We start from the raw sequence: 17,551 nt of genomic DNA on the forward strand, positions 1-17,551 counted from the left end.
CAAATTGTTTGAGGTGCAGTATATTTGTGATATGTGTGTCAAAATTTATAAATTAATGACCATGACCATAGATGGAAAACTGGCCTTCAGAACAGGAGGACATCTGAGGTTTTTGCTTTCAGGGATTTCATTATTTGAAGCTTTGGCCACGTTTAACATGAACATCCAACACTGTAACAATGTAGATATGTCATAAAATATGGAAAAGCATAGCAGGTCTCCTGAAAAATATCATACCATGATACATTTTTTAATGCTTTAAATGAAAATTGCAGTATCAGTCAAAAAAATCACAATTATTTATTTTAATCACAATTACATATTTTTTCAAAATTGTTCAGCACTAGTCACAGTAATAAATCTTGGTCATTCATTAAAAAAATTCAGTTGACTGTTTTTTTTTTATTACACTGAAATGTGAAACAAACAGCAGGCTCTCTTTTTAAAGTCCGATCTTTTGTTGACACATCTATCCACCTCAAGCTCCTCCTTTATGTGGACTTTGCTGCTCTACAACGTTGTCACCAGACCTCCTCAGGCTCCTATCATAATTACTCCGGCTGCTAGAGGGCTTTGCCATTTCAAAGTTAACAAGCTGTTTTGGGGCACTTGCTGAATTGTGTGACTTACTCTCGTTCTTTGTGGGAGGACATCTCAGTGAATTACACAATTATGCAGTAAGAATTATCTACTTAATGGATGCACAGTTCATTAAAAGCTTACCCTAAGCAGATATAATGTAGATATGATGCTTGATTGGCATAATTTACTATGTGTATTGTACGCTGTCATAGTAAATAAGGAAAGGGCTGCTTGGTTGAGACAGGAGAGAAGATTGCAGTAGTCAAGACATGGAAAATGGGTATGAATAAATCATTCTACAAAATTAATAAGTAGTTCTAGCTCTGTGGTTGATAGCATTAAGATTGCAATGTTTGGGAGCAGGTTTGCACAAGCTTGTTTATGTGAGGGTCTAAGTTCAGATTTTGGTCAAAGATTACATCCAGGTTTCTCGAGGAGGGTTTAATATTGGTGGCAAAAGGACCAGTACAGGGTTTTACATCAGAGACAAACTTGTTAGGACCAATAAGGAAACCTCACTTCTGTCTGGATGTAGCTGAAAGAAGTTGAGTGACATCCATTCCTTAATATCAGCCATGCTGTTATGGAGGGCACCAATGTTACCAAGATCGTATGGCTTAACTGAAATATATGTCATCAACATAGCAGTGGTGGGAGATGCAAGTGAACTAACTAACCAGGTTGCCTGGAGGTAACATTTAGAGTGAGAAACGGATAGGATCAGGGATTGAACCCTGCAGAACTCTACAGAGTATACGGGCCGTTGAGGACACAAAGTTGTCTATGATAACAAGTGGCTATTGATAAGGCTAGTGGAACCAGATACGGTGATGGTGGCTGGACTACTGAGTGGGCCATGGCATTCATATTTTAGAACCTAAGTAGATACAATATATATACATAATTTAAGGCCAGTCAAGCTGCCAAGTATCTGCTCTTAGCTTTAGATTTAACAGCAGTTCTAAGGTACATCAGGCTCAGTAGTTTAATGATGGCAAAGCCTGATACCCACTGCAGGATCTACTGGTAGGTCAAAACATCATATAATATTCATTCTGGGGTGCCATAAGTATGCTCACCCACCTTTTGGCACATTTCACTTTGTGTATTGTTAACTGTCATTAAGCGTAGCACAGAAAGCCCTGTATTGTATTCAGCATATTTGTTCTCAGGAATTAATGGCTGCTTGTGTTAATCTGGGTCAGTCTCAGTGTCTGCCATGTGTCTGCAGACCGCCTTACTGTGTTGCCCTAAGCTGGACCTTCATTTGATAAGGTTTGGGACTTAAAGTGACCTCATAGACCGGAGAGTAGTCTGGCACCCCTGCATCCTCAGGCCAGATGAACTTGAACTTCCTCAGCAGCGTCACCATGATGAGAAAGAGTTCCATACGAGCCAGACCCTCTCCAAGACACATCCTAGGACCTGAGACATAAGGCAAGGCAAGGCAAGGCAAGTTTATTTGTATAGCACATTTCAACAACAAGGTAATTCAAAGTGCTTTACATAAAACATAAAAGCAACAGGGAAATATAAAAAAAGTTTAAAAGCAACATAGGGAAATTGAAATAATAATAAAAGTTACAGTGCAGTGTACAATCAGGGTTAAAAGAGTTAAATGGAAAATAAAAACAGGCTGAGGGGTTGAGCAAATAAGTGAGTTACAATTATTTTGAAAAGAGAATAAACAGAGAAGGACAGAGCTAGTCTGTACTCGTGTCCATAGCAATCTTTGGGTCCACTGAAACTCCAAAAACCCTCGGACACTACAGAGAAACCAGGACATGTCTGTCTGCAGGCCACTTTGATCCAGTTATACTCTGGACCCACCTGCGCGTTTACAGGTGGACAGAGGTTCCTGCAAATCACTCAGGCGCAAGATTTAAGACCACTTCCTTCACTCTGTTCAATATCACTCTCAATATCTTTTCACTCAATTACCTACTCATTTCTCACCGTGTAATTATTTAACTAAAAGCAGTGGTAAAAAGCTAAAAACAAAGAAAAAGAAAACAATACAGTAAATGTTACAGTGCAGTGTAAGTTATCAATCTACTAGTTAAAGGCAGAGGTAAAAAGAAAAATCTTAAATATTTAATTAAAAGCAATGATAAAAAGAAAAGTCTTCCGTCTTAATTTAAAAGAACTGACAGTTTCAGCAGACCTGCAGTTATCTGTGATTTTGTTCCAGATATACGGAGCATAATAACTGAACGCTGCTTCTCCTTGTTTAGATTTGACTCTGGGGACAGAAAGCAAACCTGCCCCAGATGACCTGAGAGGTCTGGATGGTTCGTAACGAAGCAGAAGATCAGAAATGTATTTTGGCCCTAAACCATTTAGTGCTTTATAAACTAACAGCAGGATTTTGAAATCAATGTAAAGACCTCAGAACTGGAGTGATGTGATCCACCTTTTTGGTCTTAGTGAGGACTCAAGCAGAAGCGTTCTGAATCAGCTGCAGCTGTCTGATGGATTTCTTAGGGAGCCCTGTAAGGACACTGTTACAGTTGTCGAGTAGACTGAAGATAAATGCATGGATAAGTTTTTCCAGGTCTTGCTGAGACATAAGTCCTTTAATTCGTGATATATTCTTCAGGTGATAGTATGCTGACTTTGTAATTGTCTTAATGTGGCTCCTCAAATTCAGGTCTGAGTCCATGACTACACCAAGATTTCTGGCTTGTTTTGTGGTTCTTAACATTACAGATTGAAGTCAAGCACTGACGTTCAATTGTTCCTCCCTGGCTCCAAAAACAACTTCAGTTTTATCTTTGTTCAATTGAAGAAAATTCTGGCACATCCAGCCGTTGACCTGCTCAATACAGTTACTCAGCATGGGATCATCGTACCCTGGTGAAATGGTTATGTAAATCTGTGTGTCATCTGCATAATTATGGTAACATATTTTGTTGTTTTTCATAATCTGAGCCAGTGGAAGCATGTAAATGTTAAATAAAAGAGACCCCAGAATGGAGCCTTGGGAAACTCCAAATGTCATTTTTGTTGGCTCAGATGTGTGATTACCTATAGACACAAAGTAGTCCCTGTCCTTTAAGTAGGATTCAAACCAGTTTACTACTGTGCCAGAAAGTCCAACCCAGTTTTCAAGTGTGTCCAGTAATATGTTGTGGTCGACCATGTCGAATGCAGCACTGAGGTCCAATAATACTAAGACTGAAATTCTGCCACTGTCAGTGTTTAAATGGATGTCATTGAAGACCTTATTAAGAGCCGTCTCAGTGCTGTGGTGTGGTCGAAAACCTGACTGGAAGACATCAAAACAGTTATTTAGTGTCAAGAAAGCACTAAGCTGTTGAAAAACAGCCTTTTCAATAATTTTACTAGTTTAAGCAAAATAATGCAAGCAGAGGTAAGAGCAAGCAGCAAAGCGTCTGCACTGTAAGAAAGCAGGAAGCAAGAAATACCTCTATAACAGTTTGATTAAACTCTATATGTGCATGTCACTGCAGGTGTGATACCATAACAAGTCCCATACTGCTGGTTTGTTGTTCTCTCTCATACCTGCGGAGAAAGGCATGAAGGCCTCTGGTTTAACAAACTCTCCCTTGTTATTGAGGAAGTTTTCAGGGTTGAATTCATGGGGGAATTTCCATTGTCCCTCCTCACTCAGCACTGAGATCATGTTAGGGATGATCAGCATTCCCTGAGGAGAAAATGAAGCGTAACAAAAAAGGGCATATAGGAAGGCACAAAACATTTGTAAGCGGTTATGATTCACTTAAGCTACCTAAGTAAAGTACCTAATGTTTGTGCTATTACTTAAGTATGGTAGAGACAGCTGCTATACAATACTGCAAGGTTTGTTTCCACAGCACTATTGCCAAAAACGACTTGACACCAATTGCTTCTTACCTTGGGAATGGAATATCCCATGAGCTCTGTGTCTTTAGAAAACACTAAGTGGAACAGTGTTGGCTATCCTCTGCACTTCATGGATCACAGCCTGGATGCAGAGGGATTTAAACAACATGTTTTTATGCTTTATCTGACTTAGGGAAGAAGCCACAAAAAAGCTGATCAATAAACTTGCAATATTGGAACCACCATCAATATGTCTACACAAATAGGTAAACCAAATCATAATTGATATTCTTTAAAAGCAGTGACTGAAACTGATCTCCAAAGCTACTGGGCAGTTTCTGTTCTGCTTATTTTACAGGGCCTCTAGAGTGACAGTTAGACTGGTAACCTTTGCTAATACGCAAAGCACTCTTACTTTGTGTCATGCTTAAGCAATTATTATGCCACTCAGACTCATGTGAACACATGAAATAAAAGTGAAATAATTACAAAAAACCAAAGTGATGATGTACCTGCATGTAAGGCATGTCGTGTCTGTCATCAAAACTGGCCCGATCCTTCCCTTCCAGCACCCGGTCTATTTCTTGCTGACAATACTCTGAGAGATACAGTGAATTATAGTGATAAATGCTGTATCGCTGAATCATTTAGGTAATAATCACTGGACAGAACTATCTGTCACAGTAATCTGTCACGGTGGCTCGGTAGATAGCACTGTGGCCTCACAGCCTGGTCCTTGGTTCGCACCCTGTCCCAGGCATTTCTGTGTGGAGTTTGTATCTTCTCCCCATGTCTGCGTGGGTTTCCTCTTGGGGCTCCGGTTTCCCCAGTAAAGTGCCTTTACCTTACCTATCTATATGTGCTTCAATCTTGTAAATTAACTGACCACATTTGATTTGGATACACACAGGTGCAGCATTAGAGAGCAAATAATTGGTCTGGCTCTTGCCTGTATTATTTATGAACAACCAAAGATGGTTTCTTAAGAGAAAGAAACCTTTCTAGCCTCATGCCCCAATATAAAACACTAAGACAAAAACACTTTGCAAACATTTCCCAAATATACCCCGAATTCGAATTCATATCAGACACACAGAAACTCCCCTATTTACTGGGAGAAATGCCCAAATGTGAAATAATTGCTGCAAAATATGTCTCCTCATGCCATGAAGTGAGGACAACCAGTGGAACCTCAGGCTTTTAAAGTAATTGTACAAATTTTAAAATTATTATTTTGATCGTTTGAAATTTTAGTAATTGTTTTGTTTTTACATTTGATACTGATTTCTTTTTTTAAATTTATTATTATTATTATTATTATTATTTAATCAATTAATAATTTAAAAAAAACCTTTTGCCTATTAATACACACACACATTACTGTTTCATTTATTTATTTTATTTTAGTTTTTTTATATATTTTTATTTTTGTTAACACACACGCGCTTACTGTTTTATTTATTTATTTTATTTTTAATATTTTTTTTTAACATACACACACACACACTTACCGTTTTATTTATTTATTTAATTAAAAATTTTAATTTATTTTTATTTTTTTAACATACCAGCTTACTGTTTTATTTATTTTATTTTTAATATATTTTTATTTTTTCACACAAACACACATACGCTCTGATTACTTTACACTTTAATTACTTGTTTAATGAAATGTATGGGGTTGATTGTTCTTATGTAGTTTGTATGATGCAATATTGTTGTTACACATTCATGCCAATAAAGCTAATTTGAATTGAACTGAATTGAAACATGACTCAAAAAGACCATGGCTGCGTTCTGATCCACAGTGTGCATGACAGCTCACGGAATGTCGGTTGAGGGAACTTCCCTTGACAAAATTCTTCCATTCATACACCCTGAAACGTCACCAAGACAGACGTCACTTACTCATTGCGTTGCGAATTTTCATTAAATGATGACGTTAGTCTCTTAAGTTAGTTTTAAAGCTTTTTCTCAACATTTCAGAGGACACAGATATGTGGGAGACATTTTGAATGTGCAGAAAGTTTTGTACATGAGCAGAAAACCTGCTGAAACACAGGAGCTATTAAAGTCCAGGTGTTTATTAACTGAATTAAAATGAATTAATTTATCATTGAGGGGTAATCACAAAGAGGTTACTTCCCCAGACAAAACACTCATAAGAGGAGGGAAGACTGAATCATGCAAGCACATGCGTTGACTCAGTAAGGATGAATGAAGAATGAATGAAATGAATGAGAGCCTCACTGCATTATATTCTGTTATATTTTTATATTTTCATTTGTCTCCTGCCACATGAATTGTGTGTTTCCCTTTACATAAATAACGAAATTGGTGCAGAAAAATTCATCCAAATGCAGGAAATTAAGTATAATGCTCAAAATCTTCTAAAATAATTGTGTTAAAATTTTATCTCAATATTGAGTCCCGTCTTGTGAGCTGAGTGTCTTGTCACACCCTTACCTGGTAACATAAACACCTCGGATACCTGCTGCTACTGTGGACATTTACTGAAACAAATTATTGAATTTATATTGAAACAGAAACTGATACCATTACAAAACCTCCATTTGATTTGGTTTTGAATCTCACTTAAAATGGCTGAGTACCCTGTGCATTCCACTTAGCATGGAACTACTAGCTCATGCCATTTTCACACAGGTAGGTAGCAGCTAGCAAGGAAGAAGATTGATGCATGATACAGATGCACATTTTAGATAGACAGTGGTAGAACAGGCATACCTTGTATGTGTGGGTAGGTCATAAGATAAAGGAACCAGTAAGCAGGGTGTTGAAAGTTGTGTCAGTGCCAGCAAAGTAAAGATGTATAGTGTACATGGTCAGTTCATCTTCTGAAAATGAAGCACCATGGCCTCTCTAAAAAGAGGAGAATGATTGTTTTAAGATATGCAGACATTAAATTCAATTATATCTTTAGATAATAATACTGATATTTTTTGGACCAAAGAGTTCTGAGAGGAAATGCCTACTGCAGAGCTGCCCCATGAACTATTACCTTCAAGGGCTTTTTTTCTGTTTGCATTCGCAATACCAATTGGAACACTGCCAGCGGCGGTTGGAATAGCAACGTCACATCCATGCGATATACAACAACAATTAGAATCACAATCAGAAAAAGCTTAACTACCAAGTAGTATTTTACATGTACAAGGAATTTGCTTTGGTGATATGGTGCTACAGGAAAAATATACAGTTGATAAATTTAATTAAAAATATACAGATATGGAATAAACAGATGCAAGTTATGAAAGAATATTAGAACTTAGTGTAGAGAAAGAGAAATTGTTAACAATTTGGGTCCGAGTATATGTTTGTTGTGTGTCGTAGGCAGTGTCGGACAAGTTACTCAGAACTTGTAATATATTACTAGTCAACACAGGTCGTAGGTCTAATGATGTAATGGAGTTGAAGGAAGATTTTATGTTGAAAGAGCAAGACCAAGGAGAGCTAAGAGAGAGCTAAGAGACAGAAATGTCAAAGCCCCTGAAGTGGCACTGTGTCTTTTTTTATTGTTTCTCCCATGTTCCCCTCCCTTTTTGTCTGTGAGTGTGTGTGTGTATGTGTGTGTGCGTGAGTGCGTGTCTGAGTGAGTGTGTTTTGGGTGTGATGGAAATCCTGACACCTGGCAGAGTCACAAACTGGGCCTCAATATTCCAATCAAGTCATGGCTTAAATACTCTGACCTTTACGTAACTCATCGTCAGATTATTCCTTACCATTTCATGGTTGGATACGTCATTTCTAGTCTAGTGTATAGTATCCACATTTTCTAGTCTTTTGTGGAACCTCTGTTGTTTACAGTGCCTTGCGAAAGTATTCGGCCCCCTTGAACTTTTCGACCTTTTGCCACATTTCAGGCTTCAAACATAAAGATATAAAACTGTAATTTTTTGTGAAGAATCAACAACAAGTGGGACACAATCATGAAGTGGAACGAAATTTATTGGATATTTCAAACTTTTTTAACAAATAAAAAACTGAAAAATTGGGCGTGCAAAATTATTCAGCCCCTTTACTTTCAGTGCAGCAAACTCTCTCCAGAAGTTCAGTGAGGATCTCTGAATGATCCAATGTTGACCTAAATGACTAATGATGATAAATAGAATCCACCTGTGTGATTCCGTATAAATGCACCTGCTCTGTGATAGTCTCAGAGGTCCGTTTAAAGCACAGAGAGCATCATGAAGAACAAGGAACACACCAGGCAGGTCCGAGATACTGTTGTGGAGAAGTTTAAAGCCGGATTTGGATACAAAAAGATTTCCCAAGCTTTAAACATCCCAAGGAGCACTGTGCAAGCGATAATATTGAAATGGAAGGAGTATCAGACCACTGCAAATCTACAAGGAGAAGACTGATCAGAGATGCACAAGATCCATGTTTTTCACTTCCCAGATCTTTAGCTAAACTGTCTGGAACTCAGACCTCACCAGCTTTGGTCCCTTGCTCACGCAAATCTGTACCTTCCTTCACCATCTCCGCACATTTTTGTAAGTCTGTTAAGTTTTATTCACTCTCCTGTGCTCTATGTCTGCACCTGGGGCCACCAAATACAAGCTTTAACAGAAAACGCTTGCAACAACAGTCCTTCATATTATCAAGGATGATACACAGCACTGCAGCTAATTTTAACGTCATCTTATTTTAGTTTTAGTTTTATGTCATGAGGACACATGCGTTAGGGCTGTTAAGATAAACCCGTGCCTCGTCCTATCAGCGTATACTTAAATCATTTAAAGTTTTGTGAGAATCACCTCACATTACACACACACACACACACACACACACACACACGTGTGCACACACATTTATGCGTTTTTACACCCATGCACACACAAACACACCTTTTCCATTTCATCTAGATAGCAGTCAACAAAGTCCCTTGGCTCTCCAGGCACTCTGGTGTTCTTGTGCTCAGTCACCAAGCGCTTCACAAGATTCTGACAAGTCTGAAAAACATATGTCAACATTCATAATTAACATTTATTTATTTATTTTTTCAAAAATACAAACAAAACAAAATACCTATGTGTTGTTTTTATCACATATGTGTGTGAGGTGGGAAGAAAATCCATTGTACTATTGATGCTCATATAATTTTTTCTTATATATTTAATGCTAATTCTCAAATATTTTCAATTTAGGCTTTTTAAAGAATTAATTATACATATTTACAATAAATATCTAGGTCCAATTAACATACCTCAACATTCCTAAAGGCCTTGGTGAAGGGCAGCGGCAGGTTATGAATAATGGGAAGACTGTCATACAGCTGTAAAAATAAATAAAGATAAATCATTTGTTTTTTTAATACAAGCATGCAGATTCTGCTGTCTGACAAGTCTTAAATGTCTGTGAAGATGGAAAGTGTGTCTCTGGAATGTGTGGCATGCTGAGAAATACCAAGAGACCAACAGCTACTGCAGAAGTGTTGTAGAACCATCGCCTAAAAGAGGAGCTGGAGAAAGATATGGCCAAACCCTCTAATCCATTTTTTTTTTAACTGAGACTGTGGGCCTTCCCTCAGACAAAGCTCCTTTTGATAACTAATGTAACAACTAATGTAATATTTATATAACTTCCATTCACCGAGTCTCCCCTGAAAAAGTTTGGAGCCCCCTTGGAGAGGCACACATCCCACTTTGAAATCCTCTGCTCTAATCCACACCCAATAGGTCAATGTGCCCTGGTGCACTTTGCAGGTGAGTATGACACAAGTATCAGCACCACCGGGTCTGAGAATAACATTCTTTCTCAGAAAAAAAGGTTAGAGTGCTCAATCCCCAAGCAGATGCCCCACATTTACTGTGACTCCTGTAACAACATATGTTGGTCAGACGGTCGATCAGTCAGTCCACCACTTTGGTCCAGACTTTTTATCTAGTGCCACCAAGAGATCAAATGTTAATTTGTTACTTATTACCAAATGACCACACAACTAATTCGCATCAGCCTTAGCTGTACTTTTTCATTAGTGCAAATTAACAAATTTTACTCAAAGCACAGGGTTACCTTAGAAACATGCTTTGACTCACCATAGCCCATGGTCCATTAGCTATCTTGGCATTCTCAGTGAAACATTGAACAATCACTTTGATGAACTCATCATCATACTCGTAGCGTGTACCAAACAGAACCTGGCAGATGATGTTGGAAGCCGCATTATGAAACATAAGTCGAGGACTGAAGCTTTTGCCTGTAAAAGACAAAATGTAGATTGAAGTATGACACAGCACTGAACAACAATACAAAAGAACATTACACTAACAATACACAATGCAAAATCAACCAGTCAACACAAGCTTACACAGTGAGCAGAAAGTGACGGAGAGATAAAGGGCAATGGAAACACTGGAGAACTCTTTAAAAGGAACCATAAAAATCTACTGACATGAACGTAAATGGAAATTGATATTATAATATTTGTGGTGTCACCGATTAAAGTTATACCAATGCTCTTTTCCAGTGTATCAATGGTGTATCGCAGCTCTCCGTGAATCCTCTCCTCCATGGAATCCTTCCCCAGACCAAAGTTCCTCAAAGTCATCAGAGCAAAGCGACGATGATCCCTCCAAAAAGAGCCAGAATCTGCCAGAATCACTCCTTCAACAGGTGTAGTGGCACAAAGAGTGTACAGTGTGAGTTTACAGGTCATCTACTGTAACATTTTCTCTAAATATTACTATCCAATGAGATCAGTGCTGTTTTATTCCAGAGCTAGATTTGGAGCCTGTTTCAGTATTTAATCTCCACAGTACTTTAATGTGTTTTTTTTACTGACATTTCTGGATTAGGAAGGTAAATTATTAATTAAAACTATCGTCCTTTAAGCATGCTTTCCTGCGATTATAAGATTCTAGTTCTTTATCTCAGGCCATGTATTAGCAAATAATATACAGCAGCTGCTAAAAACAAAGTAACTGCTGGATAACTTGGGGCAGAAAAAGCTGTTGATTAGTCTTAAATTAATGTGATGAGGCCTTTACAAACTAAACATCCCATCTCTGAACCCATTTAAGTACAGCGAGGGGTCTGGCAGGGCTGCTCAGTTCCCTACTTTTCATTTTTGGATTTGAACCACTAACATGTGTGATTCATTCCTACAGTGATAGTTATTAAGATACCTCGGGATTGATATTTACCCTCCATTACAGTCGGTGGTTCCAAATGATTATAATGCTATTAATAAAAATTTTAAATAGACTTGTACAGATGGCTGTGTCTGTGTTTCCATAATCAAGATGGACATTCCCCCTGGAAAAAACATTGTTTGTGTGTATGCTGTGTCATAAAAGCAATACAAATATGCTCACAAAAAAAGAAAAGTTGTTGCACTCAGTCTGCTAATCATACTTCAGGTTTAAACCCTTCCACAATATCAAAAGAGTGAACTACACACTTTAGTGTACAATTTGTTTTTCTTAGAATGACAATAAATACCATAGAACTGCCTTTGACAAAGATATATAAGGCAAAAGGTTACCTTTACTTCTAGCCCAAGAGCTTGTGTCTCCCTTTTCACCATTCCCCAGCATGCTGCAACATGCTTTAACATTGTGTCCAGTGTATGTGTGGATAGGGCACATTTTCATTTACTGGCATAATGATGGCAATAAAAACCTATTCACTGCACTACGTTTTTATTTACTATTTAGTAAAACTGGTAACCGCTCCATCCCTACATACAGTATATGCATGGAAAGAGCTACATTACATGTGTAAAATGTAATTCATGCTCTACCCTGTGACATATTATGTGTTCTACCTTTCCTGTCGATGACGTCATTGATAAACAAGTCTTTTGGTCGTCCAGCAAAATCAGTGGCATTGGTCACTAAAGCCTCCTTCATGGCCTTCACCCCATTAATGATTACAGCTGGTTTGGAACCGATGAACAGACTGTAAACATCTCCATAAGACTTCCTCAACTGGGAGAGAACAAGATGACATGTCAGTGTTTGAAATACATACATATCACATATCTTAAGAGGGATGTGACATATTTGTCCACTTAGTTCAGTTCAGTAACTACAATAGTGAATAATGAATAATAAACAGCAATGTCTATTTCCACAAGCTTTGTAGTGATAACAGTGGTGTCTGTAGATAGTCCTCCACGACATTGTTTCCATATAGAGAGTTTGCTGTTTTTTTGATGTTGAGCACTACAAAGCTGACACCTTCCACTTACATTGTATTGAAAATATTTGATTAACAAGACCTTGGACTCATATTGGGTGCCAGTTATACAATGTCCAATCTGCCAAAATGGCACTGGATACAGTCCAAGTTCACAGGCAGCCAACTCTGTGCAGACAATGACAATATGTTATGCAATCACATGAAAACAGTAGCAGTGCTGTTGTAAGTAACTCTTGCCCTTATACATCATATATTGCACAGATGCTAGTTGCTTTCACACGTATTTGTTTTACACTGTAGTAGCACAGCAACTCTTCAAACTATTACTGTCGAAAAGCAGCACAGTAGCCACATGTGTGTGATAGAAATTACATCAGTGCCATAAAAATTTAAGGCACTGGAAAAACAACATCAGTCATTTCAGAATTTTTCTTACTCTCTCAAAGTCCTTCAAAGGGTTCTCTTGGTTCAGGTGCAAAATGTTCCCCAGTATCGGCAAGGCAGTGGGTCTCGGTGGAAAGTTCTTGGGCCTCCGGGATTTCAGCTGAAGGATGATGAAGACAACACAGAGGCATAGCAGGGTGACTGAAGAAAACATGGTGGAAACTGAACAGGCAAGCTGAATGACTTGCTTTAAAGGTGTAGCTCAGCTCTTAGCCCTGCCTCTACAGGCTGTGTACTTTGCTTCCCAGTACTTAAAGGTGAATGGGAACATCAAACAGAAACACTTTGAGCAGCATGAGATCTGACAGGCTTTGGCATTAACTATCCACCATCAACTAGCAGTGTAGCTGTTGTTGAGTTCCCCATCTTTTAGTGACTGCTGTTCAATCTCTTAGTTGTCAAAAAATGTTGGTAGCTAACACAACAGTACTTTAGCTTAGCAGCTAGCGACAGCTTCTCCTTCTCCCTCTCCCACTCCTACTTTCTCCTGCTCGGTGTGTCAGATGTTCAGTTACTCCTCTGCCTCCTTTAACGGTAATGGTACGTGTAATAAGTGTAGTTTATTTGTAGACATGGAGGCGAGGCTCAGTAATTTAGAAGCCCAGCTCAGCACCTTGGTAGATCAGTCTTTAGCTACTGTAGCTTGCCAGTCCCCGGTAGTCGGTGCGGAACGGCCTGAGTTAGCCTGTGGTAGCCCTCGCCTGGGATTTCCTGAGCAGCCAGGAAGGGGTGGCTGGGTGACTGTCTGAAGGAGGAATAGTCGTAAGCATTCAAAGCCCACGGGGCACCATCAACCTGTTCACCTTTTTTAACAGATTATCCCCACTCAGCGACACACCCGCTGAGAAACCAACTCTGATCATTGGCAGCTCCATTTTGAGAAATGTGAAGTTAGCAAAGCCAGCAGCCATAGTTAAGTGCATCCCTGGGGCCAGAGCGGGAGACACTGAGTCTTATTTGAAACTGCTGGCTAAGGATAAACGTAAATACAGTAAGATTGTTATTCACGTTGGCAGTAATGACTCCCGGTTACGCCAATTGGAGGTCACTAAGATTAATGTTGAGTCGGTGTGTACATATGCAAAAACAATGTCGCCGTAGTTTTCTCTGGACCCCTGCCAAATCTGACCAATGATGACATGTATAGCCGCATGTCGTCATTCCGCCGCTTGTTGTCGAGGTGCTGTCCAGCAAAAAATGTGGGTTTTGTAGATCATTGGCAGACTTTCTGGGGAAGACCTGGTGGAGGAGGCAGAGTTGCAGTCTCTTCTTCTCTGCCCTTCTATTTCAGCAGTTACCCACCCAAAACCCTATGCAGAGTCGCAGTCTAACACATTTCTCTGCTCCTCGATTTCAGGAGTTACTTAATGAAAATCCTATAGTGACGGTGTCTGTCCCCCGACCATTGAAGTTATTTAAATCAAGGTAAACAGAAGAGGAGCTGTGCATAAAAACCTCAGAAAAATTTAAACCACAAGAGCAATAGTGCAAACGAATAGGAAAATTAAATGTGGACTCAAAAAAAGCAACGAAACCTGCAATAGAACAGAGAGGGGGGCTTGGGGAGGAGAAAAACAACAACAAACAAATAAAAACAAAAACAAACAAAAATAATAATAATAGTAAAAGACAACCAGCCGAACAGCAGCAATGAACAGCTGACATAGTAAGACAACTAAGAGAAAAATGAAAACAAGAAACAGTCCCACACTAAATAAGCACACAGCACAGCCACGAGAGCTGGAATAATAACAATTAATTTAAATAAGTAACTGAAAGAAAAGCATCAGGAATAATTCTACCAGGGACAACCTAAATTTGTTTTTGTCTATGTGTGAGACTGATTGTGTCTGTGTGCGTGTGGGTGAATGTGTCTGTATGTGTGTGTGCACATGTGTGTGCGCATAAGCCTGTTAAAGAATGTAGTTGTTAGTGAGAGTGGGAGGCCACGACTGATGCCACACAAACAGGCAGACAAGAACCCCAGTAGCCAATAGGGGTGGGAGAAAGAAAAAGAATAAATCAATCAAAAAAAAACAAAGACTCCCAGATGCACCGCGATGCAAACGCGGAAGACCCCGACCCAAATGCCAGTTGACAACGTAATGCCGACGGACGGCAAAAAGCGCAACCCGCGGAAGAGCAGTGCCCGGACCGACCGCGGCGCGCACACAACATAGACCAGCGCAATGCACAAACTATACGCCCAGCAGCCATTCAGAGACCCTGCCCAGGGAAAAAGCACAATGCATCAAGATGCATCGACAGTCGCCCCACAATCCCACCGCAGCCCTCCAAACCACAATCGGATCAAGAGAGAGCAGAGACCCCCACCCCCCAGAAGCCAGGGCACCCTGCGATCCCCCAAAGCGCAAAGGACCCCAGACCGCATGTCCTAGGGGAAGCTGTACCCCGCCCCAAGGAAGAACAGCAGAAAGCTCCCTGCCGCCAGGGAGCGATAACGCGGGAGAACCAGGCCAACGGTCCCCCAGCCCAGCCAGAGGCATCCCTCCCCAGAGTGGAGGCAGTGCCAGCAGCCCCCGAGGCCAATCTCATCCCTGGACGGGCCCCAGCCCCCCCCCAGTTAAGCACCCCATAGGAGCACCAAAACCTACCCCGACAACGCCGGCCACGCGCCCCAGAGACTCCCGAATGCCCCCACTGTGAGAGAGCTGGCAGGGGGAAGTAGCGGGAGCCCCACCCCTGCCGAAGAGGGCCCAGGCGAGGAGAGGAGACAACTGGCCCCCAGGCCCAGGGACACACCACCCGCCCAGAAATGAGCAAAGGCCACAAGCCCGAGTCCCCAGATCCCTAGGTCAAGAGCGGGCCCCCATGCCAGGGGAGCCCCGACCCCCCCAGCCCACCCCAGATCAGGCAAGGCCGTCACCAACCCCACAGCACCCCCGACGCCTGGGGCTCCAGGGGCAGGACAAGAGGCCAATGAGAATCTCCCCACTCCTTCAACCCCTCTGCCTGCCTCTGTAAATGTATTGTTTTGTGTTGGATGCATGTCATGGATTGTGAAGTGTTGTATGATGGAGTAAAGATAAGGTGTGTGGTAACTAAGGTGCAGTTAAAATTGGAGGGTAGTTGTGACACAGGCACCCCACAACTGTCAGGTAGTGGAGCCTCCCATCGTGCCCCTCCCACCCCCCAAGCCCTCTGTGTCTAATGTGTAATTAAAATTGAGGGGCAGCCAGTGGGGGAGGAAGAAGGGCGAGGCCGCAATAAAGCAGCCCCACCCACCAAACGCACTGCAGCCCCCCCAGGGTCCTAAGTATGTTGTGAGACATGACCAAAGGGGGAAAGGTGAAGGAGGTCATAGGGAGGCTAGAATGGTCCTCCTCACTGGGACCAGATTCCTGACTGGCTCCATAATTCATTCAGTCCCGTCCCCCACCCCCCTAAGCAGAAGGATGCCAGGTCCCTCCAGCCCAGGGCTTATAGCAAGAGCCCCTCTAGCACCGGCAGCACCCCAGAGTCAGCGACAACCCCGCCCATCCCCAGGACGGGTCCAGGGGGGGCCCAGCCCCCCCAGCGTGCAGACGCTAAATGTTAATGTTAAGCTTAAATGTGGACTCTTAAACATCAGATCTCTCTCTTCTAAAGGTGTACTAGTAAATGAACTAATATCAGATTATGATATTGATTTATTTTGTCTTACTGAAACCTGGCTGGGTGATGGAGAATATGTTAGCCTAAATGAATCCACCCCTCCCAGTCAGATTAATACTCACATTCCTCGAGGCACAGGCCGAGGAGGTGGAGTTGCAGCTATCTTCAACTCTAGCCTACTAATCAGCGCTAAACCTAAACTAAACTATAACTCATTTGAAATCCTTGTTCTTAGTCTTTCGCACCCAAGTTGGAAATCACTGCAACCAATTCTTTTTGTTATAGTGTACCGAGCACCTGGTCTGTACTCTGAATTCTTATCTGAATTTGCAGAGTTTTTGTCAACTTAATGTAATGTAATAATAATAATGTAATATTTACTCATTACCATTGACGACAACATTGCCCAGCACCATTGCTCTAAAAGTTGCTCCGTGTATCATCATCTTTAGAGGTGAAGGTAGAGGAACAGTAGGAGTTCGAGCAGAAGATGGGATAGGAGGAAGATGAGGAGGTGGAGAACAAGAATGTCTGGCTTGTTCCAGACCAAAGACAGGACACTGGGGTAGAATAATTTGTTGATTGGTGTGGTGTACTGTACAGTACACTAAGGAATGAAAAATGTGTGCAAATTTCTTTTGTGTTCATCATGTGAGAGGTTTTTGAGGGGCACAAGCAGCATTACTTATAACCAGTTTTTGTAGTATTGTTTTATCTCACCAGTGTATAAGATTGTGTTGTGGTGTGTGTGTTCCTGAGGGCAAAATGTGTTTTTTCAGCAAAATTTAATGGTTTCAAGTGGAGAGCTTCATTTTGAACTGAAAATAGGAGGTATTTGTTGTGGATTTATGTTTAAAGTTTCAAGAAAAAGAGGCATAATTTCAAGAAATGTGTTCAAGCAATCGAGATAAACTTAAGG

General features: G+C 40.7%; 1 pseudogene; it reads right to left on the reverse strand.

Moving 5' to 3' along the window:
• Positions 1-290: 290 nt before the first annotated feature.
• LOC119894197 lies at positions 291-13,273 on the reverse strand (annotated as a pseudogene).
• Between the last annotated feature and the right edge of the window lie 4,278 nt (positions 13,274-17,551).

This window comes from Micropterus salmoides, unplaced genomic scaffold (assembly GCF_014851395.1).
Source record: "Micropterus salmoides isolate LMB-PRFRI ecotype aquatic unplaced genomic scaffold, ASM1485139v1 Ms_hic_scaffold_8, whole genome shotgun sequence".
Classification (NCBI taxonomy): Eukaryota; Metazoa; Chordata; class Actinopteri; order Centrarchiformes; family Centrarchidae; genus Micropterus; species Micropterus salmoides.